Source organism: Lissotriton helveticus, chromosome 4_1 (genome assembly GCF_964261635.1).
Source record: "Lissotriton helveticus chromosome 4_1, aLisHel1.1, whole genome shotgun sequence".
In the NCBI taxonomy this organism is placed as follows: domain Eukaryota; kingdom Metazoa; phylum Chordata; class Amphibia; order Caudata; family Salamandridae; genus Lissotriton; species Lissotriton helveticus.
Genome location: NC_136063.1, coordinates 2,083,372,979 through 2,083,398,734, shown reverse-complemented (window position 1 = coordinate 2,083,398,734; position 25,756 = coordinate 2,083,372,979).

Genomic DNA, 25,756 nt, shown 5'->3' with positions numbered 1-25,756 from the left:
CGCTGAATCGCGCAGGCCATGAAGGGCCTGTGGGAAAACACCATCACACTAGATTGTCAGTCGAGGTTCGCCAGGACATGTGTATATGGATAGCATTCCTGGAGGATTTCAACGGCTGAGTAGTGTGGTGCGGCCCCCCCACTACGTCGGCGGAGTTAGGTCTATGGACCGACGCTGCAGGCAGTGTGGGGTTTGGTGCCATACTTGGAAACAAGTAGGTGGCGCAACGATGGCCGGATTAGTGGGAAGAAGGCAGCTTAACAGCGAACATCAGCTTTTTGGAGCTTTTTCCAATATGGGTTGCATTAACGGTCTGGCCTGAACATTTGCGCAATCAGTCTGTGATCTGGTCAGACAACATGACCGTAGTTGAATGTATCAATCAACAGGCAGCACGGTGTAAGTTTATACTCCGCCTCATGAAGGAGATTGCGCTGAGATGCTTGAAATTGAATGTGCAGTTTAAGGCCAAACATGTAATTGGGGTCTCCAATAACGCAGCTGATGCACTCTCTCGCTTTAAGGTGCAGGTATTCAGGGCAGGGAACATCTACTATCTGCAGAGGCTACACTGGCACACTTCCCAACAACACTTTGGCAAATTGGTGCCCCCAGCTACAGAAACTCGTGGCAGCCAGCCTAGACCCTCAGGACCAGGACGGCTTAGGAAGGGGCGTTTATGTCTTATTGATGTTTTTTGGGGCAGGACTGGGAGGTTAAGTGGGATTAAGAGGCACATTTTATCTGTACATGGACACATTGCACAAAGAGGGGCGCTCAGCGGCGTCAGCTAGCAGACACAAGGCACCCGTTTCTTTCTTTGCGCAGCTAAAAGGGGCCAGAGATCCCACAAACACTTTCATAGTACGGAAGGCATTGAAGGGGTGGCGGCGCCTACAAGCGAATACCGCTGAATCCAGACAACCAATAGGTTTGGAGCGGCTGGCAGCAGTATTGGATGCCTTGTCTGACACTTGTAGCTCCTCAGGGGAGGTTCTCCTATTTAAAGCCGCATTTTCATTGGCCTTTTTTGGGGCATTACGAGTAAGCGAACTGGTGGCTAACAACAAATTGGACACGCTAGGTGGCCTCCGGCTCGACAACACAAAAATAATGGGCGATGCAATGTTGTTAACCATACTGAAATCAAAAACAGATCAGGAGGCCCAGGGGGATAGCTAGGTAGTATGTTAATACATGCTGACGGTACCCCATTGACCAGGTTTCAGTTCAAAAGAGTTTTGGCAATGGCAATCAGCAAGGCGATTTAAATCCTAAGGATTTTAGGACACATTCATTCAGAATAGGAGCAGCCACTGAAGCAACAGCGAGAGGGTTGCATGCCAGCCGTGTAAAGAGGATTGGGAGATGATCTTCCAACCGCTATAAACGTTATGTGCGGCTGCACATGTTGTGAGGTACAACTAAATCACCCTGACACCTGCCTTGTTGTTTTGTTTATGTTTCAGTTTCTCGAGCCTGTGACGCAGGGTGGAAACTAGTACTGGGTCATCAACAGCATCCATCATCACAGTGAACGCAAGAAGATGGAAGCAGGAAACATGTAGTATGGGTTGTTGGTCGCTCGTATGTTAAACGTGCTAAACCCGTTTTCCTTTCAGGTGAATGTAGACGGAGGACGGAGCAGGGGGTTTCAAGGTTTCCTTTCATGGTAGGGGGCTCTGCCTCAGCCAGCTTAGGGGGTTCTTCTCAGAACTACTCAACAAACACACCCCGCCGCCCTCAGTGGTTATCCTACACCTGGGGGGAAACGATTTGGTAAAACTGGGCAGGAGGGTCCTGATGGAAGAGATTATCTCGGTAGCAGGTTGGCTTGCAAAGACATGCCCAGGCTGTACCATAGTGTGGTCTCAGTTGATACCTAGGCTGCAGCAGAGGGGGGGTGGACTCTGTTAGGGCATTGAATCACTCGGTAAAGAGGATCAACAACAAGATAGAGAAATTATTTAAACACCTCAATTGCAGAGTATTCCACATGGGTGCATCTAGGGGGACCATTTTTACTTACGGGATAGGGTCCACCTGACTGAGACAGGCAATGAGTTACTGACAAAGAATATTTTGGCATGGTTGGAGGGTTTTGCGAGGTAGGTATGACCTTTCAGAGTAGGAGGTTTGGGGGGCCAGATTGTCGGTCAACTATGCTGGCCCGTGGCAGTAAGGTCATGATCGGTGAGCAGCAATTTAAGGTCCTAAGGGGGCGTCACCATTCTCCAATGGGGTCGCTCAGGGGGAGGGGCCAATGGTCTTTCCTAGAACTTCAGGGGCAGGATATCCGCTTGGTTGGAAGGGTGCGGGGGAGGGAGTCACGCTTTCCTTGGGCTGTTAGCTATGACGTCATCAAATGGCGCAGAGTGAAAGGGCCCTTCTTTTGGTTTAATGGAGTTCACGGAGCATACGGGGTAACTAGGAGAGGGATGTACTCTCCCGGTAACTGGGCCCTGTCGTGCATGCGCACTCATACGTGAGGGCATAGCTGGATAATAAGGATCTGACACCGGTTAGCGACCTTGCCGTAGGCCCAAACATGCTAGGATGCAAAATTCATACGTAGGATGTTAGATTCGGTTAGGAAACACGCTGTATTAGACATTTGTTAAGGTTAGCCCTTTCATACCTGTCTAAATTGCTGTAAATCTAATGTCAGAATTTTGCATTAATGATTGTGTAAATAATTTTTATTTCAACTATTTTTCTTTGTTTTCATGTTTTAATAAATACGGCCGGGGGGTTGTGAGACCCCCTGCCTTCCAAAGAAAACTCCTTGCATGAATAATTGCTTTATGGGTTGATGTGGTGGTGCACAGGACAGGGAGTGGGTGGTCGGTAGTCCCAGACCATATATGAAAGTTTGTCAAACTTCTCAAACTACAACCCAACCCCTTACTGCCCTAGAAATAGCTAGATATTTAACAAAGCACATCAGTGGCACTAGTCCCCTAATAATTTCGGTAGGAGAACCGAGCAACTGCATATTGGGTTGGTGTGTAGAGGAAGGGGGTTCTCCATGGGGAGAAATAATTTCCTCACAAACAAAAAAAACTATTGTGTATTAGCGGCATTCTCTGCCACTGAGAAATCTTCATGTAGTGAATAGATTCCCGAATTGGGAATCATGATATTTCCAAAGCAATGCCATGCACAGCTTTCCATGCCGATTTTTGCAAGAGTTGTAAAACTGCACCCACACTCGAAGTTACTTCGAGGGAGAAGTTACTACTTTTTCCTTTAATTGCATTGATTATAGCAATATGTAGCTTTTTTTTAAGTAAGCAGTAGAAATAGTATGATTAGCATGTCTAGTGTTTAATTCGCTTCATGAAACCGGCAATCAACTGAGCCTTCAGATGAACAGACAATGCATTATTTGAAAAAAGGATTAAGTCCGGGCAGAATATTATTGTTAATAACAAATGTGTTCTGTTTTACGTGGTTGTGGATAAATGGGTTGGTTAATGGAAAATATTTTTTGTTTTATTCATATCTCTGGCAACATTTAACACATCTTCATAGAAATTTCCAAAGAAAAGTTTTGCAAAAGTGAAATGATCTAGTGGTAGAAAAGTTATGGAGTGATTCACTTTTGAAAGGGTCCAATGTTAGTTTTTTTAGATAGCATATCACACAGGTGTTTGAACAGAATGGCACAAAATTTCACATGCAAATTGTATTCTATTTGCCCATCCAAATGTAATGCAATTCTCGACTTCATACATAAAGCAAATTTCTAACTTTTTTAACCTAAATTGCAGTTAGTTGAGCAAATTGCAGAATTTGCATGAACTATTTCAAATTTCTTACTCACAAAGCATACATTTCTACTCACAAATCGTAACGATTATAAACTTTTACATAGGCTTTATTTAGCCCATATTGCGTTGGCAAAAAAACTTTACTTTGGGGAAGAATAAATAAAGCTTCCAATTCCCAGAAAGAATTGTTTAAGATTCTCAACAAATTTACAATTCCTGTTTCTATGCAGCCCCCACAAGTTGCTTCACAGGAGTGGGTTGACTCGTTATCTACTTTTTTATAGATAAAATCGACAGTATCTATAGCCATTTTCCCCATAACACTGTTCAACTTCCCATTTAGAGATTAGAAGATAACTGTCCCTTGGCGGCCTCTACCCTTAACGAATTCTCTGAATTCTCTTTGGAAGAAGTCACGTTGGCACTTAAAAGGGTAAAGTCAGGCTCCCCCACCGATACATTATCCTCCCTGGTTTTATCAAAAATCAGTCTAGCTATCATTCCCAGTCTAACTAGGCTCTTTAACCTTTCACTATTACACTCTTTGGTTTGGTACACACAAGGTGGAAGGAGGCCATATTTAGACCTATTTAAAGATACCTACTTCAGATCCTGAACAGCCATACAACTATCGACCAATCTCTCTTCTCCCCTTGTTTGGTAAAATCCAGGATTCACTGATAAATGGTCAATTAATTAAACATGTGGAAAAAACATAGTGCTAGATCCCTCTCAGTCGGAGTTTCGAGCTTTTCATAGTACCGAATCAGCCCTACTAGAAGTGGTGGATAGCATCAGACTCTCTCTGGGCAATCGAAAAGTAGCTATTTTAGTTCTTTTAGATCTGCAAGCTGCCTTCACACCATCTCCCATTCCATCTTTTTGGAACGCCTGAGAGAGGCGAATGTCGGAGACCCCGCATTAGCTTGGTTCAGGTTTTACCTCAGTGACCGCACCTCCCGAGTCCAAATTGGTGCCTTCACTTCCAAGAGTCAACCCATCAACAGGGTCATCGCCATGGAGCCATCTTGAGCGCTACTCTCTTTAATCTAAATATGTATATCCCCCTGGCTAAAGTTATCAAGGATTACGGCTTTGGCACACTGTCGTATGCCGATGATACGCAGTTGTTAATTACTCTTGGTCCTGATGTTGCTAATACTAAATACAGATTTGGGCAATTCATTCTGGATATAAACAACTGGAAGTTAACCAACAACCTCCAGCTTAACGCAAATAAAATGGAAGTTGTTCTTTTTGGTAAGGTACAGACACTGTGGACAAATGATTGGTGACCTTCTACCCTAGGTACTTGTCCCCTTCCGAAAGTAACAGCCCGTAATCTCGGCGTAATGATTGGCAATCAACTTTCTATGTGTGACCATGGTAATCTAGTAACGCGTACCTGTTATGGGCTAATGCATGCCCTTCGTAAAAATTTTAAATGGGTCCCACTGTCTTCCCGTCTGCTATTGATCCAGAGTTTAATTATCAGCCGCCAGGATTATGGGAATGCCCTATTGGCATCCATAAATGTAGAACTCTTACATAAGCTCCAGGTTCTGCAGAATACAGCAGCTAAATTGGTTTTGAGCCTTCCCGCTTGCTCCTATTCTGTACCTATCCTGAGGACACTCCATTGGCTGACAATCAAGAAGCGGATAGATTTCAACATTTGCTGTCTTCTTCATAAAACTCTAAATGGACAGGGTCCCCAGTACTTGGCAAATAAACTGAAAAAGTGTCAGCCACCAAGGACTCTCCGCTCTGCTAATAAATATCTACTAACTATCCCGAAGGTTCGAACAGTTAAGTATGGCAGCAGATCTTTTCGAAATTAGCCCCCACCCTCTAGAACTCCCTGCCATTGCACCTACGAATCGAGATAGATCGCAAAAGAATTCATAAGTCCCTTAAGACCTTGCTTTTTTAAATTGACCTCTTTCTCAGCCATCTTTCTTGTCTGTTCCTGAGTCTTGGCAAAGCGCTATGAGTGCCTTGGGTGATATATGCGCTTAACAAGAAACACTACATAGACATAGACTTAGACAAATAGATTTACCCATACATACAATTATGCTAGGATGATGCGGGTGAACAATTAATGAAATAGATGACAAATTATGACTGATCCATATTAGAGCACCTGAAAAAATTGATAACGACCAAAAAACTTGAAAAATAAAATTAACATAACTTTGGCAGGTTGTTTGTGACCCTGACAAAATTGGTAGTGGTCACTTTTGGTAAGGTCAAGAATACATCTATTTTCATTGCTATAAAGAGGAGTGATTAACTCCCAAATTATTGAGTGTGAATAACCTCTCTAATTACATGTTTCCCCCATTATGTGCTAACTGGTATAGCCTAAATCATTGTAAAATTGGCTTTTCCCCAAAAGTCATGATAAGTAAGGCCATTGTATATATTTCTGGAATGTAAACCATTGGCATGGAAAATTAAATGTCGCCAATGGACTGCAGCAGCTATTGTTCCATCTGAATGACGAGGAAAAACAAGTATTTGGGCCTACATGTGTAGCATGACTGCTGTAGCATTTAAACATGTAGGTGAACCTTGCAAAATACCCAATTTTGATAAAAAAGGAGCTCTACATTTAAATATTAAGTTGATAACCTCTAGGGAGGTCTTGTTGCCCATAGGCAAGGTTTCTATCGTAAAAAAGTGGAAGATGTAAGAATTTGATGTTAGCATGTTCATACAGTGACTAGGTTTTTTCCACTGTGAGGGTCTGTAGTAGAGAAAAACAAACTACTATTTTCACTAACATTGGTTTGGGCTAAGCTGCATAAGTGATGCAACTATAAATATTTATTAACAATTCAATTGCAAAGCTGCATAATTGATAAATATACTGCAAAATACTATTAAAATGCTAGCCTGCAAGAAACTGCCCCCTCAGTGCTTTCCTCTTATGATATGTGCAGGCCAAACAACAACAATATCAGTAAAGGCAATATGAATGTATGCCACAGCCTGTGCCTACATAACCGTAACTTGTGCCCACACAGCAGAGCCGACATCAGCAATAATGATACCAAAGTATTTTATGATCCATGCTTGTATGATAATATTACTGTTGCTAATAAGAACAATGTCAATGTACGTTCAGACCAAAGCAAACATACCTTTGACAATACCAGTATGTAGGTGGTAGAGGACTGCATGCATAGTGGATAGGAGTTTGAAGCAGTCCATGTGCTAAGGCCTGGCTCGCTGCATGAGTAATTGGGTACTGACTTAATGATTAGAGTACTGCAAGGAGAGTGACTGGGTGAATTTATAAGTGTTTGGGTTTTGGCACAGTGAATGAATTAGTACATGGTGCTGAATGGGTCACTAGAGGTGTGCAAGAGGAGTGACAGGGTATATGCTGGTAGTGTATGGATACTGACTGAAGGATTGAAGGTGTAAAATACAAGTGTGTAGGTGGTTAGAAGGCTGCATACATAGTAGATAGGGGTTTGACGCACTCCATGTGCTAAGGCCTGGGTCGCTGGATGAGTACTTGGGTACTGACTGACTGATTAGAGTACTGCAAGGAGAGTGCCTGGGTGAATTTAGAAGTGTATGGGTTTTGGCGCAGTGAATGGATTAGTGCATGGTGCTGAATGGATCACTAGAGGCATACAAGGGGAGTCTCAAGGTGTTGGCTGGAAGTGTATGGATAATGACTGGAGAATTGAAGGTGTGAAAGACAAGTGTGTAGGTGGTTACAGGACTGCATGCATAGTAGATAGGCGTTTGAAGCAGTCCATGTGCTAAGGCCTAGTCAGTGCATGAGTACTTGGGTACTGACTGAATGATTAGAGTACTGCAAGGAGAGTGCCTGGGTGAATTTAGAAGTGTATTGGTTTTGGCGCAGTGAATGAATTAGTAAATGGTGCTGAATGGATCATTAGAGGAGTGCAAGGGGATTGACAGGGTATTTGCTGGTAGTGTATGGATACTGACTGAAGGATTGAAGGTGTAAAATACAAGTGTGTAGGTGGTTAGAAGGCTGCATACATAGTAGATAGGGGTTTGACGCACTCCATGTGCTAAGGCCTGGGTCGCTGGATGAGTACTTGGTTAGTGACTAAATGATTAGAGTACTGCAAGGAGAGTACCTGGGTGAATTCATAAGTTTTGGGGTTTTGGCAGTGGATTAGTACATGGTGCTGAATGGGTCACTAGAGGAGTGCAAGGGGAGTGACAGGGTGTTTGTTGGAAGTGTATGGATATTGAATGGAGAATTGAAGGTGTGAAAGACAAGTGTGTAGGTGGTTACAGAACTGCATGTATAGTGGATAGGCATTTGAAGCAGTCCATGTGCTAAGGCCCGGTGAGTGCATGAGTATTTGTGTACTGACTGAATGATTAGAGAACTGCAAGGAGAGTGTTTGGGTGAATTTATAAGTGTTTTGGTTTTGGCGCAGTGAATGGATTAGTACATGGTGCTGAAAGGGTCACTGGCGGAGTGCAAGGGGAGTGACAGGGTGTTTGCTGGAAGTGTATGGATACTGACTGGGGAATTGAAGGTGTGAAAGACAAGCGTGTAGGTGGTTAGAAGACTGCACCATAGTGCATAGGGGTTTCAAGCAGTACATGTGCCAACACTGGATCGGTACTTGGGTACTAAGCTCTCTTCCAAGCCCTTGGAGATCTAGAACCCAAAGTTCTTTCTCCTTTCTTTGGCAGTCAGGCAACCACTGCAGGCCAATCCCCCAAGCATCACTTGAGCTTGGGAATAGTCTCTCCTCAGTTTCTTCAGGTTCCTCTGCTCAGCAGAGGTTTGGTCTTGTAAGTCCAGAAGTGATCTAATTTCTTGGGGTCAGGGGCCCAATACTTATACTTATATCCCAAAATCGTTTGTTCTCTGAGGGGAGAGGGGCCTATGCCATGCCAAAACCAGTTCTGAAGCACTCTGTTTACCAGACTTCTCCTTTCCTTTCACAGCGCAGGGCAGGCACATCAGACGCCCCGCAAGAGGTGGAGCCAGCATTGTAGAAGGCAAGTACAGTCCTGGAGCTCTTTGTTGACAGTCTTTCTTCGCTTCTTTCAGTGTGCAGGGGAGATACATCAGATGGACCAAAGGGGGTGGAGCCGGCATTATAGAGGGATGACCCAGCCCTATTCAGGTCGCAGGTGCAGCTCCTCCCTCCCATCTAGATGCAGATCTCCCTATTCACCACCGGGCTACCCCAGCCTGTCTCTTGGAATCCCCAAGCCCTGTCACTCACAAACCCAGATGAAGGAATACACAACCTCGCAGAGGAAGGCTTAAATGGTTAGGCAAGCAAACACAGAATATTAAAATAAACTTCATTAAAAGATGTATTTTATTATTCTGAGTCCAGGCATACTAAACTTGAATTTCTACCATGTTCTCTGAGTCTGTTTAGGATTATAAACATGTAATAATCTAACAGCCCATTCTGGCCTATGGAGAACAGGTAGCCTTGCAATAGTGAAAAACGAAAATGGCTGTAATTCACTATTAGGACATGCCACATATATCAGGGCTTATCCTACTTTATACTTACAATGCACCCTGCCCGTGGGCCTAACATAGGGGTGACTAATATGAAGAAAAGGGAAGGTTTAGGGACTGGCAAGTGGGTGTACTTGACCAGTCAGCATGACAGTCCAGACTGCACGCAGGCTCTGCAATGGCAGACCTTAGGCACATTTTACAAGGCCGCTTCTGTGGGAGGAACAAGCAGTGCTGCAAGTCCACTAGCAGCATTTGGATTTACACTCCCTGAGGACACTCAGTGCACTGTACTAGGGTCTGAAAAGTAAACCAAATAGTCAATCATGAGTCCTTGGGTACTGACTGAATGATTAGAGTACTGCAAGGAGAGTACCTAGGTGAATTTATAAGTGTTTGGGTTTTGGTGCAGTTTCTACAATTTTTTCAGATGGGTACTGGTGGTAACTGACTCTGACTATCCAGTCCTAGAGCCAGTGCTATGCTAAAAGACACTTAGATTACAGTTAAAACACCTACATACACTAGGGAACACTTTCAGTTGGGGTACCTCTGTGATTAGAATGACCTCCTCTGTAGTACGTAACAGGGCAGGGGGATTAATACTACCTCTTAAAACGTGTCACAGGGCGTGTTAGCACACTGGTGAATGGTGGTGGGGGCTGAGCTGATATGTGTAAACACGCCATGTGCCGTTTTAATTTGGGGGATAAAGTCCCCTTGAATCCTGAGTGTCCCTTGGCTCCACCTAGCTCACCAGGTATCTCCACTTAGCGCCACAGAGCTGCGTTGCAGAGAGGTGTAAAAAGTGGCACGCCTGGCCTGGACCACCTCTCTGCAACACATTGCAGTGACACTTACTGGAAGCCCCTGGTCTAATGATTTCCCCATCTTAAAACGCGCAACAGGGCACTTTAAATTAGCCAAGTAAACAGTCAATCACACTGCTACTAAATCTTCCATCTAGATATTTATATTTATATATCCACTCATTCTTCAATGCAACTTGCTATATATATAATACATATTTAAATAACAAAGCAAACCACATTCACTGGATGATGTCATCAGTGATGTCATTTGAGATGTCATCAGTGGTGTCACTGAACATGTCATGAATGATGTAATATGTGACATCATCAGCAGTGGATTGCGGGCGCGCGAGATATAGTTAGTACAACTAACTATATCGGAGGAATTTCAATGGTTTTGTATGAGTGAAGTGTCCAGCTAACTATAACACCCCTAAAATCTACAGTTTTTTCAGTGAATTTCTAAGGTTTTTAAATGCTAATTCCTAACTATGATGTGTGTGAAATTATGTTTTTTCTGTGAATTGCTAAGGTTTTTTCAATGCTAATTCCTAACTATAACGTGTTTGAAATCTATGTTTTTTTCAGTGATTTTACAAAGTTTTTTAAGTGCTAATTCCTAAATATAACGTGTGTGAAACCTATGGTTTTTTCAGTGAATTTCCAAGGTTTTTAAAATGCTAATTTCTGTATCAATTTTTATATTGTTTTATATATTTATTTTCCAACAAACTGCCTTTGTATATTGTAATACATTGACTGTACCCTGTAATATGCAACGGCATAGCTAGTTTTTATGATTTGGATAAAGTTAAACAGTATAGTCTACATCTTCAATCAAAATATAAACAGTCAAATTTGTCAATTAATTTTTTTTTTCAACGTGCGCGCAACGTGCGCGTACCTCGTGATTTAAAAGAAAATGTGTTTTGCCCTTCGGGGTCCTTCAGAGACCCCCTGAGAAGGCCTAGGGGGTCAGGGAGTCTCTACCTTGCCCCCTTTTCACCTTCTCCAGTATTGTTTTTGACTCAGTTCTGCCTCGAGGATGCAAGCAACGTGCGCGCACCTCGCGATTTAAAAAAAAATGTGTTTTGCCATTTGGGGTCCTTCAGGGACCCCATGAGAAGGCCTAGGGGGTCTGGGAGTCTCTTCCCTGCCTCCTTTTCACGTTTTTAAAAGCTTTTACGAAAATCAGGTAAAACGTCATTTATATGCGACGGTCGCGCAACGTGCACACATGCTTGCACACACGCTGCGTGCACGTAAAGTCATGTGACATGAAAACAACACTTTTGATTGGTTTATAGTAGTTTCTTTTCCAGAATATTGAAAAACCCCACCCACTGCCCTCACTATCTCTTTTGGTTTCCTGAGAGAAGGATCTCTGCTTTGTTCCAGCTTTTTTCATATTAAAATGGCAGAACAGCAGCCACAGGATTCTTCTCAGTTTGTGTGTGAGTAACTCTATAGATGAGTGTCCGTGTGTAATAAGATGTATAGGTGGATGAGTACATATGATGAGTGAGTATATGTATGAGTGCCCATATAGAACTGTTAGTGAATGACTGGATGTGTATGTAGATTTTGGAATTACTGAATAGGTTGTTCTAACTGGAATTGGTATCTCCATTTTTTTGAAAATTGTAGTTTCTATTTTTGAATGTGTGTATCAAGGGTTATATTACGCTGAGAGGAGGTCTGCCACTCTTTTACAAGGATGATGTAATCAGTGATGTCATCAGTGATGTCATTTGAGATGTCATCAGTGATGTCATCAGTGATGTCACTGACCATGTCATGAATGATGTAATATGTGACATCATCAGCAGTGGATTGCGGGCGTGCGAGTTATAGTGAGTACAACTAACTATAACAGGGAAACTATTACATTGCTGAAACCTATGGTTTTTTCAGTGAATTTCAATGGTTTTGTAAATGATAATCTTTAAATGTATTAATTAGAATATTTTTATACTGATTTACTACATTATTTTAAATTATTTATTTTTAGATATTTTATTTTTTAAATTACATTACATATTTTTAATACAAATTGAAAAAAAAATTTTTTTTACACCTCTCTGCAACGCAGCCCCCTGACGCGTTTCCAGAGGGGGAACTAATTCCCCTTGCATACCGGGGGTCCCTAGGGGCCAACTAGCCCACCAGGAACCTCCAGTATTCCCCAGGGGGCTGCATTGGAGAGAGGTGTAATGAGGCCACACCCTTTTTCACACCTCTCTGCAGCGCAGCCCCCGGGCGCGTTTGCAGAGGGGGAACTAATTCACCTTGCATACTAGGGGTACCAGGGGGCCAACTAGCCCACCTGGAACCTCCAGTATGCGCCAGGGGGCTGCATTGCAGAAAGGTGTAATGAGGCTATGCCCCTTTTTACACCTCTCTGCAACGAAGCCCCCTGGCGCGTTTGCAGAGGGGAAACTAATTCCCCTTGCATACTGGGGGTCCCTGGGGGCCAACTAGCCCACCTGTAACCTCCAGTATGCACCCGGGGGCTGCATTGCAGAGAGGTGTAATGAGGCCACACCCTTTTTTACACCTCTATGCAGCGCAGCCCCCGGGCGCGTTTGCAGAGGGGGAACTAATTCCCCTTGCATACTAGGGGTCCCTGGGGGCCAACTAACCCACCTGGAACCTCCAGTATGCGCCAGGGGGCTGCATTGCAGAGAGGTGTAATGAGGCTATGGCCCTTTTTACACCTCTCTGCAACGCAGCCCCCTAGCGTGTTTGCAGAGGGGAAACTAATTCCCCTTGCATACTGGGGGTGCTTGGGGGCCAACTAGCCCACCTGGAACCTCCAGTATGCACCAGGGGGCTGCATTGCAGAGAGGTGTAATGAGGCTATGCCCCTTTTTACACCTCTCTGCAACACAGCCCCCTGGCGCGTTTGCAGAAGGGAAACTTATTCCCCTTGCATACTGGGGGTCTCTGGGGGCCAACTAGCCCACCTGGAACCACCAGTATGCGCCAGGGGGCTGCATTGCAGAGAGGTGTAATGAGGCCATACCCTTTTTCACACCTCTCTGCAACGCTGCCCCTGGGCGCATTTGCAGAGGGGGAACTAATTCCCCTTGCATACTGGGGGTTCCTGGGGGCCAACTAGCCCACCTGGAACCTCCAGTATGCGCAAGGGGGCTGCATTGCAGAGAGGTGTAATGAGGCTATGCCCCTTTTTACACCTCTCGGCAACGCAGCCCCCTGGCGCGTTTGCAGAGGGAGAACTAATTCCCCTTGCACACTGGGGGTCCCTGGGGGCCAACTAGCCCACCAGGAGCCTCCAGTATGCGCCAGGGGGCTGCGTTGCTTTGCTCCGGGGGATGGTGGTCCCCGCGGCAGTGTGGGGGGGATTGGGGACCCCACACTTCTTTATCACCATGCCCCCGCGATTTGGTCCCCCCTGGGGGTAATTTGAAAAAAAACAGATTGGGTTTTTAAAAACATTTTTTGGGCCTTGGGGGTCCTTGTGGCACCACCTGCGCAGGCCTAGGGGGTCAGGGTGTTTCTACCCTGCCCCCTTTTTGTGTTCTACACATTTGTTTTTCTGATTTCTTGTGCCTCGGTCTATCGAGCACAAGACGGCTGCCAAAACTTCCTGGTTTGAAATGTTGAAAGCCAATGAGCATGCAGCTTTCATGAAATTGTTGGTAGCCATCTTGTGCCTCGTGTAGAACTTAAAAAGGGGGCAAGGTAAAAGCACCCTGACCCCCTAGGCCTGCTCAGGGGGTCCCACAAGGACCCCCAAGGCCCAAAAAATGTTTTTTTTAAAATCACGGGGTACACGTACCGTACGAGTACGGTACGCGTACGGTGCATGCAAGGTGCGCGCTTATAGATATATAAATGTATGGAAAATAACATGGGGAAAACGCATTTTGGGACCCCCCTTTTTTCTCAGCCCCCAATTCACGAATCCCACCAAAACTTTCAGGGAAGGAGTAGAGCAGAGCGGGTCATCTTCTTTGATAAATTCACAAAGATTCATCAACCGGCGCCAAAGTTATTCCCAATAGAATGTTGCGGATTTCCTATGGAAACTAGGTCCTAACTATATCTACCTACTGGCGACCGCCAGTGGGTAATATATATATATATATATATTACCTACTGGCGGTCGCCAGTAGGTAGTTATAGTTCATTTTGCCATAGAAATTATGATTAGTGCTGAAGAAAGAAAAATTAGGGCACATTTTGAGTGACTTCTCAAATTCTGATATGCAGTCTCCCAAGATGGCCAACAGAGACAAAAGAGCCCAAATGTAGCCCAAATATCAGCCAGATGTAGCCCAACTATAGCCCAATGACAGAATGTCCCAGAGTGTTCTAAAGAACAACTAGAACGCTAACAGTCTTACTTATGACAAAAGTATGGCACACCTGAAGTCATCTTGATTGGAATAAAGTGGTAACACTTAATACATTTAATTTGAAAAGGAACAAAATGAGGGGTTTCATTTTGCCATAGAAATTTTATATATATATATATTCACTGAAAAAACCATAGGTTACACACCAGTTATAGTTAGGAATTAGCATTTAAAAAAACTTTGAAATTCACTGAAAAAACCATAGGTTTCACACCAGTTAGAGTTAGCTGGAAATTTTACTCGCATAAAACCATTGAAATTCCCACGTTATAGTTAGTTGGACTCACTATAACTTGCACATCTGCAATGCACTGCTGATAACGTCACATATTATATCACTCATGCATATATTTAAATATTTAAACATTACTCGCTAATATATGTATTCACTAAGATACACTTAATAAGCCAGTTAACCAATCAATTTTAAAAAAAAAAACACTGTCATGAGTGATGTAATATGTGACGTCATCAGGAGTGCATTGCAGACGTGCAAGTTATAGTGAGTCCAACTAACTATAACGTGGGAATGTATATATATATATATATATATATATAAAAAAAAAATATATATATATATTTCTTTTTTTTTTTTCATCTTCTTTTTTTTGGTACAAAGGACGCCGCACACAGCAACTTCAGTTCACAGATTTATTGAGCAAGGCCGTCAGGCTGAAACGCGTTGGTTTTAGACTGGGCACTGAAATAAATCTGTGAACTGAAGTTGCTGTGTGCGGCGTCCTTTGTACCAAAAATTGTTTTTTGGCCATTGGTCTGGCCCAACGCCGGCACCCGCTGGAGAGCGATACTGTTACAAGACCACATTGCACCCAAAAAAAATTTATATATATATATATATATATATATATATATATATATATATATATATTCACTGAAAAAACCATAGGTTATAGACCATATATAGTTAGGAATTAGCATTTACAAAACCTTGAAAATTCACTGAAAAAACCATAGGTTATAGACCATATATAGTTAGGAATTAGCATTTACAAAACCTTATTTTACTCACACAAAACCATTGAAATTCGCATATATAGTTAATTGTACTAACTATATATCGCGCACCCGCAATCCACTGCTGATCATGTCACATATTACATCATTCATGACATGGTCAGTGACATCACTGATGACATCACTGATGACATCTCAAATGACATCACTGATGACATCACTGATGACATCTCAAATGACTAGGTCTATAACCTATGGTTTTTTCTGTGAATTTTCAAGGTTTTGTAAATGCTAATTCCTAACTATATATGGTCTATAACCTATGGTTTTTTCAGTGAATTTCAATGGTTTTTTAATAGCAAATATCAAAAGCTTTAAAATGTATTCTTCTTTAATTCGAAAATATATTTTATATGTTTTTAATACAAATGTTTTATGTATTTTTTTTAAATTATTTTTTTTTGTTTCGCTCCCGGTCCGCGAACCGGGTTGCTTCCCGTTAGCTCAAATTGGTGCCGAACCCGGTCCGCGAACCGGTAAACGTTCCATTTGCGCAACTGCTGCGTTAGAAAACAACATCGTGACGCGTCGCGTAATTGCGACGTATGGCGTTCTCGCGTAATGCGTCTTATGACGCGCCGCGTTAGCGCACCCGGAAGTGCACTGGAGCGCGAACCGAGGCGCGAAGCGCAGCGCCCCGGGAGCGATCCAGGGCGCGGCGCGCAGCGCGTAACGTAAGCGTAACAGGTCATATAACTTGTTATCAAAAGTTTTCATTGGTTCATTTCACTTTTGGTTTCCTAATGATGTAAGGCTAGGTCATGTGACCTAAAAATAACACTTTTCATTGGTTTAGAATTATTTTTTTTCCCAAATGATGAAAACCCCTCCTTGTTTCCTCACTCGGACTTTCAACTTTGTGAGAGGAAGACCTTTTTTCATTACTTAGAAATGGCAAGTCTTGTAGCTGCAGCTGGTGCACCCCCACCACCACCACCACCACCTCCTAGGAAGAGAGGACCACCTCCTCAGATTATCATTCAACAAGAGGAGGAAGAAGAGGAAGAAGAGGAACAGACGCAAGGGGAGAGGCATTTTTTGCCTGAGGAGCCAAGAATTTCTCATGTAAAAGGAAGATTTCATATGGCAATTTTATTCATTTCCCCAGGGCCAAAAGAAAGTGAATGCCCGCTATGTAACTTGCCTTATCTGCAAGATAGATCTGTCCAGAGGGACAGATAAAAAATATAGCTATGGCAATTACACCATGCATCGCCATATGCAGAGGTGGCACCCTAATAATTATAGTAATGCACAATTACGTGACCTGCAGGATAACCCCCCTCCTGTGGCCAGAACATCAAATGTAGAGGCAGTGACGGGACCAGAGGTGAGGGAGACGGTCCCAAATATACAGATGAAGTTTGGGAGTATCAAACAAGTCTGCGTTTATTGCGGCCAATTGATATGCTACAGGGAAAGTAGCATCACTCTCATCAACAGAGCTATCGACAATCATGATTGTCCAAAACGCCCCAGAAAATAAAAAAAAATTTTGTTGCTCCTGTTGAGCCCTTTATAATGAATCATTTTCGTTTCTCCCCCCCCTGAAAAAAACAAAAAAATATAAAATCGTTAAAAAAATACAAAAAAAGTAAAAAAATGTTCATAAAAAATAAAAAAAATATAAAACAACAAAAATAATAAAAAAAAAGTTCTTTTCAGAACTACCTCCCCTTTATAAAAAAATTGCTAGAATGTTTAGCAATCTGGCAACCTCTATTTCTTTTGATTCGCTTCCCGGTTCGCGCGCCAGTACGCGAACCGGAAGCGAACCAAAAAATGTTTTTTTAAAAAAAAGAAGAGTAAGTATAAGGGAAGGAAACAAAGAGTAATGTTAAAAGAAAGACAGCTAGATGGAGTAACACAGAGATACTGTTTAATAGATCTATTTACCGAAGAAAAGATGGAAGAGGGTATAATTGTGAAAAACAAAATAAATAAGGAAGTGAAAGAAAAAAAGGAGAGTAGAAGAATAATAAACAAGAGAATGTGAGTGAATGTTCAAAATAAGAAGAAAAATAGTAAAGGATTTTGAATGAGAGGTAGGGATAGAACCGGACTAAAAGAACAATCATGAGGGAAAGTGTTAAGAAAACAGTGAGCAAAAGTAAATAGGAATAAAACAAGATGTATGATAGTGACTAAGGTTAAAACATGTGGAATAACAGAGAGAAAAAACAGAAAGCAGAAAAGAAGAAGTGACAGAAAAGGAATGATTGAAACAGCAAAGAAATGTAAATAACATAGGGGCATATTATCAACACAAGCGATAAAATTATCGCTGCTTTTATCGGCAGAAATCTGACGCTAAAGCCGCTTTTGCAGCAGAAAACTGCCGCTAAAGCCGCTTTTGCGGCAGTTTTCTGCCGATAAAAGCAGCGATAATTTTATCGCCTGTGTTGATAATATGCCCCTTAGTGTGCTTGAACTACAGGGAGAAAGAATAATGAACAAGTAGTGAAAGAGTGATCAGTCAGAGACAGTGAGAGTAATAGAGACGGAGTGAGTGAAAAGGAGTGAGGAACTATGAGAACAGAGGGACTGAGAAAAAGAGTGGAAGGAGTAGAGTAAGTAAGTAATAGAGAAAGGAATGAGGGAATTAGCAAAGGCAGGAAACTGAGGGTTAAAGAAATGAAGCAGTGGAACTAATAGAAGTTAAATGTGATAGAAATGTAACGAAAAGAGTACAAAACATTTACCTTATAATTGTCGTTAACTTAGTCACTTGTTATTTTTATACTTTCAATCTGTGAAAGAAACAACAAAAATTTGAAAAATATTAAAACATGTATTTAAAAATTAGAAAAGACAAGGGAAAAGATTGACAATCATCCAATTTTACAAAGAAATAAAGTTAGAGATAAACATGCAGAAAAAAAAGAGAAAGAAACGGTGATAGACAGTCAGAGACAAAAAGAAATTGAAATAGAGTAAATTACTAAGAGAAAAAAAAAGAAGATACTTTCAGTGACAGAAAAGAAGGATAGAAGAGAAAACTAAATTGAAGTTGTGAAAGCTACTAAAAGAAACTGAGTAAGGTAAACTATATAAGGAAAGGGTGAATAAGGAAAAGAGAGTGAGGGAGAGAGGAGACAGAGGAAGTGAAGGAAAGAGTGTCAGATACAGACTGAGTGAGGCATCTACACAATGTGATTCATAATGTTAGGAAACACAGGTAATGTAATTGAAAAACGTTCAATTTTTTTTGTTTATTCCACAATCACATCACTTGTGTTTCCTTTGCTTAGGTATCTCATTGTGCAGATGTAGTCTAGCATATGAAAGACTACGCAGAAGGTGACCACTGTATGCAACAACTTTGACACTTACAGAAGCCTCTGCTTCTCCATGCCCCCTACACAGTCCTAAATATATAAATTTTAAACTAACAGTATCTTGTTGCAGATGAAGTGAGGCCTATCTTGCAACATGGTGCATCTTTTGCACTGCTGCTGTGTCACAAAAGTGACACAACGGCAGCGCAAAAGAGGTGCACGGCCATCATAAAACTGCCCCTAACATTTTAAATGATTGTTTCAGGATGCCGATAAGGTGTGGCCTATCCAGAGATTTGTTTGAGGTGAGGTCTACTCAGAGTTACAGATTAAATTTAGGCTTGTTGAAGAGTACAGAGGAGATAATACATGTGCAAGCCTACCAACGAAGTGAGTCATGTCCACTGCACTCTTGAACAAAGGCCTAAACCTCATCTGCACAATGTGATTCGTAATGTTAGGAAACACAGGTGATATAATTGAAAAACGTGCAAATATTTTTGCTCATTTAACAATCACATCACCTGTATTTCCTCAGCTTAGGTATCTCATTGTACAGATGTAGTCTAGCATATCCAAGAGTACGCAGAAGGTGAGGACTGTATGCAACAGAGCAATACACATTACTCACCTCCCTTGACACTTACAGAAGCCTCAGTTTCTCCATGCCTCCTACACAGTTCTAAAATGTATATCATAAATACAAAAAGTACAGAATTAATTATACATGTTAAATGGTTTATTTTTGCTGTTCTCAGAATATATCAAATTTCACTAAAAACAGTGACTTGAAGGTATTCATCATATAACAGCGGGGAAAAAAAAACACAATTAAAATGATTGTGTTTAAAAAAAAACATATAACATAACCAATCAGATCAGAACTCCTCAAAAGTAACTTACTTTCCATGACGTCGAAGGATGTCCTATGATCAGCTTATACTCTGTTGTGCTGTTATTATTTTCAGCCCGCCACTTTCTGAAAGAAAAGCTCAATCATTTTGACAAATATGTTACATACATATGTTACATACAATAAATGACTTATCGCTCTCTACCGCACTTCTCCTCAAGGCCAAATCGTGTAAGAGCCATTTATAACTCTTGGAATTCTTCTAAGCAAATCCCGTCATTTTCTTTTTCCGCAACTTTCAGAAAGAAAACGTTCAAGATCACTTTCACAATCCTGTACTAGTAATATCTCACCCTTCTTGCTCACTCATGTTCCACATTTCCTATGACACTGATACTGCTTACTATGAAGCAGACTTACACTACCTCCATGACTACTACAATTATTTAATTCTCTACATCACTTTTAATCACGAAGCAATTTAAAACAGTACATAAAATTATATCAACTCCTAAAATCATTATAGGCCAGTTACCTACCCTAAATTCTTTCTTCTGAAAACAGAAAGTAAGAATATTTTTAAATAAAAAGGCAACATTGTTTCATAGTGCAATGTGAATTATTTCCGGAACATCAGCTTTTTTTACATTTTGAATAAGATGTGTAATAAGTGGATGTTGTCAAAGGACCATCATGTCATATAATAGCTGTAGTTAGAAATGTTCTTCCTAAAATCAACGACTGTGTAGCCATAACATTTGTAATTAAAGTTGAAAACTTCTTTTTCATCAGGTTTATATAGTTGGAATTTTTAAATGACATTATAACCAAAAGTTTGTTCAAAATATGTCGACAGCATTGCAGACTTACATTACCTCTACTCCATGTTTTGATTGGCTGCTTGAATTAGCTTATTAAAAGAAACAGTTTTTCTGAACTCATTCAAAGTGCAGTTATTTTTCCATGACGTCAAGTGTTATGGTAAGAACACCGTTTGCTTTGGGAAATACTATGTTGTCCTTTAACTAATCCGTGCCCACCACTTTCTGTAAGAAAACCTTCTTTTTTTCCAGGAACTATTTAAAACTCAAAATAACTTTTGACTCTGTACTACACTTATCCTCAAGGCCAAATAGTGTAGGAGCCATTAGAACCTCTTGAAATTCCTCAGAGCAAATCCCGAGATTCTTTCCCTAAAATTTTGGTTGTAAAAACACCAGGTAAGAATTTTTAAGGTCAAAAGGCAATTTTTTTTTAAAGTTAAAACAGAATCATTGCAGAATGACCAGCCGTTTCTAGACTTCAAATAAGCTGTGTAATGTCCTGATGTTGTTGAAGGACCGTCATGATATATAATTGCTGCAGTTACAAAAGTCCTTCCTGATATTGACAACTGCGAAGCCACAAAATTTTTAATTAAAGTTGTCAATTTTATTCCATCAGGACTACATCTTTGGAACATTAAAATGACATACTGGCCATATTTTCGTATAAATAATGTGGACAACATTTCAGACTTACATTGGCTACACTCCATGTTGTGATCGGCTGCTTTTACTAGCTTATTAAAGGACACTGATTTACTGTCTGGCAAAGTTAAATATATAATTTTTTCTGAGTCTACACTAGTAGTACTTGATACCCTACAGTTCTGGCAGTCATGCTGCCATTGATAAGAAAGGCCAAACAGGTGATCTACATCTACACCTTCATCTTGCAATACATCAAGCATATACATTAAAAACTCCTGACAATCTTTCTGAATATTTTGAGAGAATTGCGTTTGACCTGAACATTTGTCTAACAGATTTCGAATTTTAGACACACTTTCTATTTTTGTTCTATCAGTGCTACATTTCTCTAACACAGAATTCAACAAACTGCAAAATCTTTGATCCGAATTGACCAAAATCTCTTCTTTTAAAGTTTCTAGAGAAAAGACAACATTAACCACAACATTAGCATAGCAGTTGACACCAGAACTATTTTCAAGTTGACAACCAACAACATCTTCAACAGAATCCATTTTTTTCTGCTTATAATTTTGGGTTCATCGACTTTTCGTCTTTTTGCTACAACCTCCCTACTATTGGTCACATTTCTTCGTTTCCGGCCTACCACACGTTTCTCAAACAATGGATATTGAGGCAAATGTGGTGCATACTCTCTTCTTAACCTATTGTATTCCTTAACACAATCTAGATCCGCACAAATGTTTGTGACATCACACTCAATCAAGTACAATCCCGATAAAGTTCTGACTCGTGACAATGCCACATATGCCATACCTTCCTTGAACACAGAACTGCCAATATTCACCAAAGCACTGTCTACACTTAAACCTTGCAATTTATGGATTGTCACCGCATATGCCAAGAAAACAGGAAACTGCTTACGGCGAACATATAAGTCTTTTACAAGCAAAAACCTAGCAGAGCAACGACCAATTAGCTGTACTTCCTCAATGCCATCAAATTTAATTTTTAAAATTTCAATTCCATCTCTATTTCTGTATTTCTCAAAATCAACAACATTACCCATTGATCCATTTACCAGACCTCTTTCAACATGTAAATTCCTTCTTAAAATTATACTGCAATTTAAGCACACATTCAGAGTCTTTTCAAAACCAGCAGTTTTAGATATAGTCTTCTCTAATGAATACAATTTTGATTTCAAATTCTCAGACAAAATAATTGTTGCTCCCATATGCTCTATTCTGTCAATAGCTTCCAGTTTCACAATCTCTTGGTTTTCTAAATTCAACATTTTGTTGTTAAAGATGGCACATTCTGCAAGAGTTGGCATCAAACATATTCCAGATTTCTTCTCAGTAATTTTCGAAAAAATATTCTCAGGCACAACGTCTTCTTCTGGATACAAATTTGATAGTAATCATGCATGTAAAGCTTCTTTCCCATGCTCGGTCACTTTTCCGATTCTAACATCTTGTAGAATATTCTTATAATCTTCATCCTTCGCTTGACGCATATTTTCACGCAGTTCAGCATAATTGAAGTTTAACCATATATTAAAGTTGCCAATGCTCCCTAGGCACTTCCTGGTATCTTCATGCGTGAGCATTTTGAACACAGGTTGTCCTTTCACTGGTGTCAGCTGCAGAAGATCACCGAAAACAATGATGTGTTTGCCACCAAATAACACATCATACTCTGTTTTGAGAACTTCTTGCATTCTCAAATGCACAAAGGCAAGCATGACATTGGAAACCATGCTTACATCGTCAATGATAAGAAGTTTCATTTTCCAGACTCTTGAAACTTCACAACAAGCATCTCCAGATAACTTGTGGTATTGTAATTTGTTATCATGCTCCACTGGCAGCATCAGTAGAAGATGCAAAGTAATACCTTTAATGTTATGTGCTGCCAGTCCAGTTGGAGCGGTGACAACACAAGACAGTGATGACTCAGTCCTTTTCTGCAAATAACATGAAATTGCTTTAATGAGGAAACTTTTTCCAGTTCCCGCTTCTCCACTCACGTACAGTCGGACAGGCTTCAACGACGTACATGAGCACTCTTTCTTCTCATGACTTAATCCATGATCTATTTCATTGGTAACTTCGTCATATATTTTCCTCTGCTCAACGTTGAGTTGTCTTTCCAAGTCTTCTAAGTTAACCGCATCCTCCTGAGCATGTGCCATGGCTCTTTCCACTTCAATCATGGCAGTGGCAGCTTCATTTTCGATAACTGGTCCTCCTAGTGGATCCTGACTCAATGAAACAGAACTCTGACTGTCCTGAGAACTGTCTCTAGCAATCTCGGCTGCAATCGTTGCTTCCTGCTCGATTTCCGCATTCAACATTTCTAGATATTTGGGAAAAACAGGACATTCTATGGTCTCCTTGGCGGCATTGAAAGAGTCTTCGTAACAGAGGAAATCTCCAAGCAGTTCCTCTTCTGCACGCCAAGGCTTGAAAAGTTGCAAAAGTGCTAAATAGAAAAACTCTTTTCTTTCAGGAGATTCGCCACTCAATTTTCGATGGTTTACCAAGTGGCATTTTCTTTGCTTGACCAGACATCCCTCACTTCCAATTACAGGATACACTCCTTTATCAATATCTTCTTTGATGTTCCTCTTGAATATGTAATTTTGTAGAACCTCATACAGACAAACATTCTCGAGGTGACTGCTTCTATTTGGATAATATGTATCCAACATGTTGGTCTTCAAAATATCTGTACTGTTTGGCTCCTTTTCCGCCAAATACTCAATTTCCCGTACAGGTTTCAGAACTCGATTACACGTTGCAGCAAGACCTAGACTCGCCCAAATGATACTCCTGGATTTGGCATAGCGACTTGCTGAAGACAACCGGTCAGAACATTCGTAAGCTCCGATTTCTCGATGCGACAACATCTTCAGACTGAAACTGTACAACTTCTTACTGAGGCTCTTTTCATGGGAAATGTCCTCCCACATATCCTTCAATTCTGTCTTTTCTTTTTTGGTGATGTAAGATGTCACATACCGAGCCACAGCCATACAGTTATCAGCCACAAACTGTATATCCATGTTAGCATTCAACATGGACAAAATCACTGAGTTGTAGTCGTTGATGTACTTGGACTCTTCGTTCCTTTTCAAATTGTAGGTATTTTTGGGTGATTTCTTCATCACATTATGTCGCAGCGAAGACATCAAACTGGTCACTCTTCCTTTGGAAATCACCGGTCGTGGAAAGGCGAAACGACATTTTGTGTAGAACTTGTCCTTGTTTCTGAATTTACGACGACAGTACTTTCCACAACGATGGCTTTGGAAGCGTAAAACTTGTTCTCTTAGGCTTTTGTCTTCCTTTGCCTTTGGAACAGTACATGTAGAATACTGTTCTATGAAACTCATCACTAAGTCATCCGGATCTGTTCCAAATTTGGGTGCATCTTTGATCCACAGCAGCATATGTATATGAGGAGCACCTCTTGCTTGGTACTCCTTTCTCCAGAAGAAATCCAACACCTCTCCAAGAGGTGGATTTTTCTTGTTCATGATGAAAGACATCATAGCTTCAAATCTATGATTGAAGTAACTGCATACATTCACTGGTTTCAAAGAGCACAGTTCTCCGGGTGTCTTGTATTCGATATTTTCAATGTTTCCATTTGCCTCTCGTAGAAATTCAAGTAAGTCTTTCCAGCCATACTCGGCACAGCTGAGAGTGAGGAACCATGTGGGAGTTCCTAAGTTCCTCAGCATACATTTTAAATCACCATGACGACGGTACCAGTACTCATTAGTACCACGCTGACACGCCATGAGATTAATCAGGTGAGAATCCAAAATACTGACTTGCACATTGACTTTATCGATAAAGTCCCTTGCCGAGCTATTTTGCATGTGTACACCACTTTTCAAGATGTGGTTCACTGCATATGACAGTCCAGACAGATCGCTTTCAAACAGCAGATGAAACAAATAGGGAATGCATTGACGAAACCTAGGATCTTCTGCATACAATCGTAAAGTCCGGTATTCAGAAGCAGGAATTTGATCAGGTCGCTCATCATATCTTCCTCCTTGACCTGTTGGAAATAGCTGTGGGAAACACCGAGCTTCCAAACTTTCCTCCCAAACACTAATGGGACTTCCTTTGGCTTGTTTCATTTGAAACAACTCAATAGCATTCCCCATGACTTCCTTGGAATGCAAAGGATGAACACTATAATGTTCATATATTTCTTCATTTTTAGAGGCTTCTACTTTCTCAATTTGACCAGCACACAAATCGCTATCCTCTTCTTCACTTACTTTCTCTTCTGCAACATATACATTCTTGTAGTACTTATTGTTTTTCTTCAAATACAATGTTGCCTTTTTGACTTTCCTAACATCCACTAAATCTTGCCAGATTTTCTTACTCTTTGTCGGAACCCCATTAACTAAGATAACCAGAGGTTCCTCTTCCACTTTCTCTACTCCAATTGTAATAATGTTTTTCTTCAAATCTAGAGGCAAATAAACAACTCTTCCCTTTAATCCTCTCTGTAAATCTGATGGAGGCAATTTCCCTGTCTTTGGCTCCATTCGTACAATAGCCTGAAAGGGATGGATACTTTGAATCAAAATAGATTCATAAGTATTTAAATCCTTCAATTCAGAAGG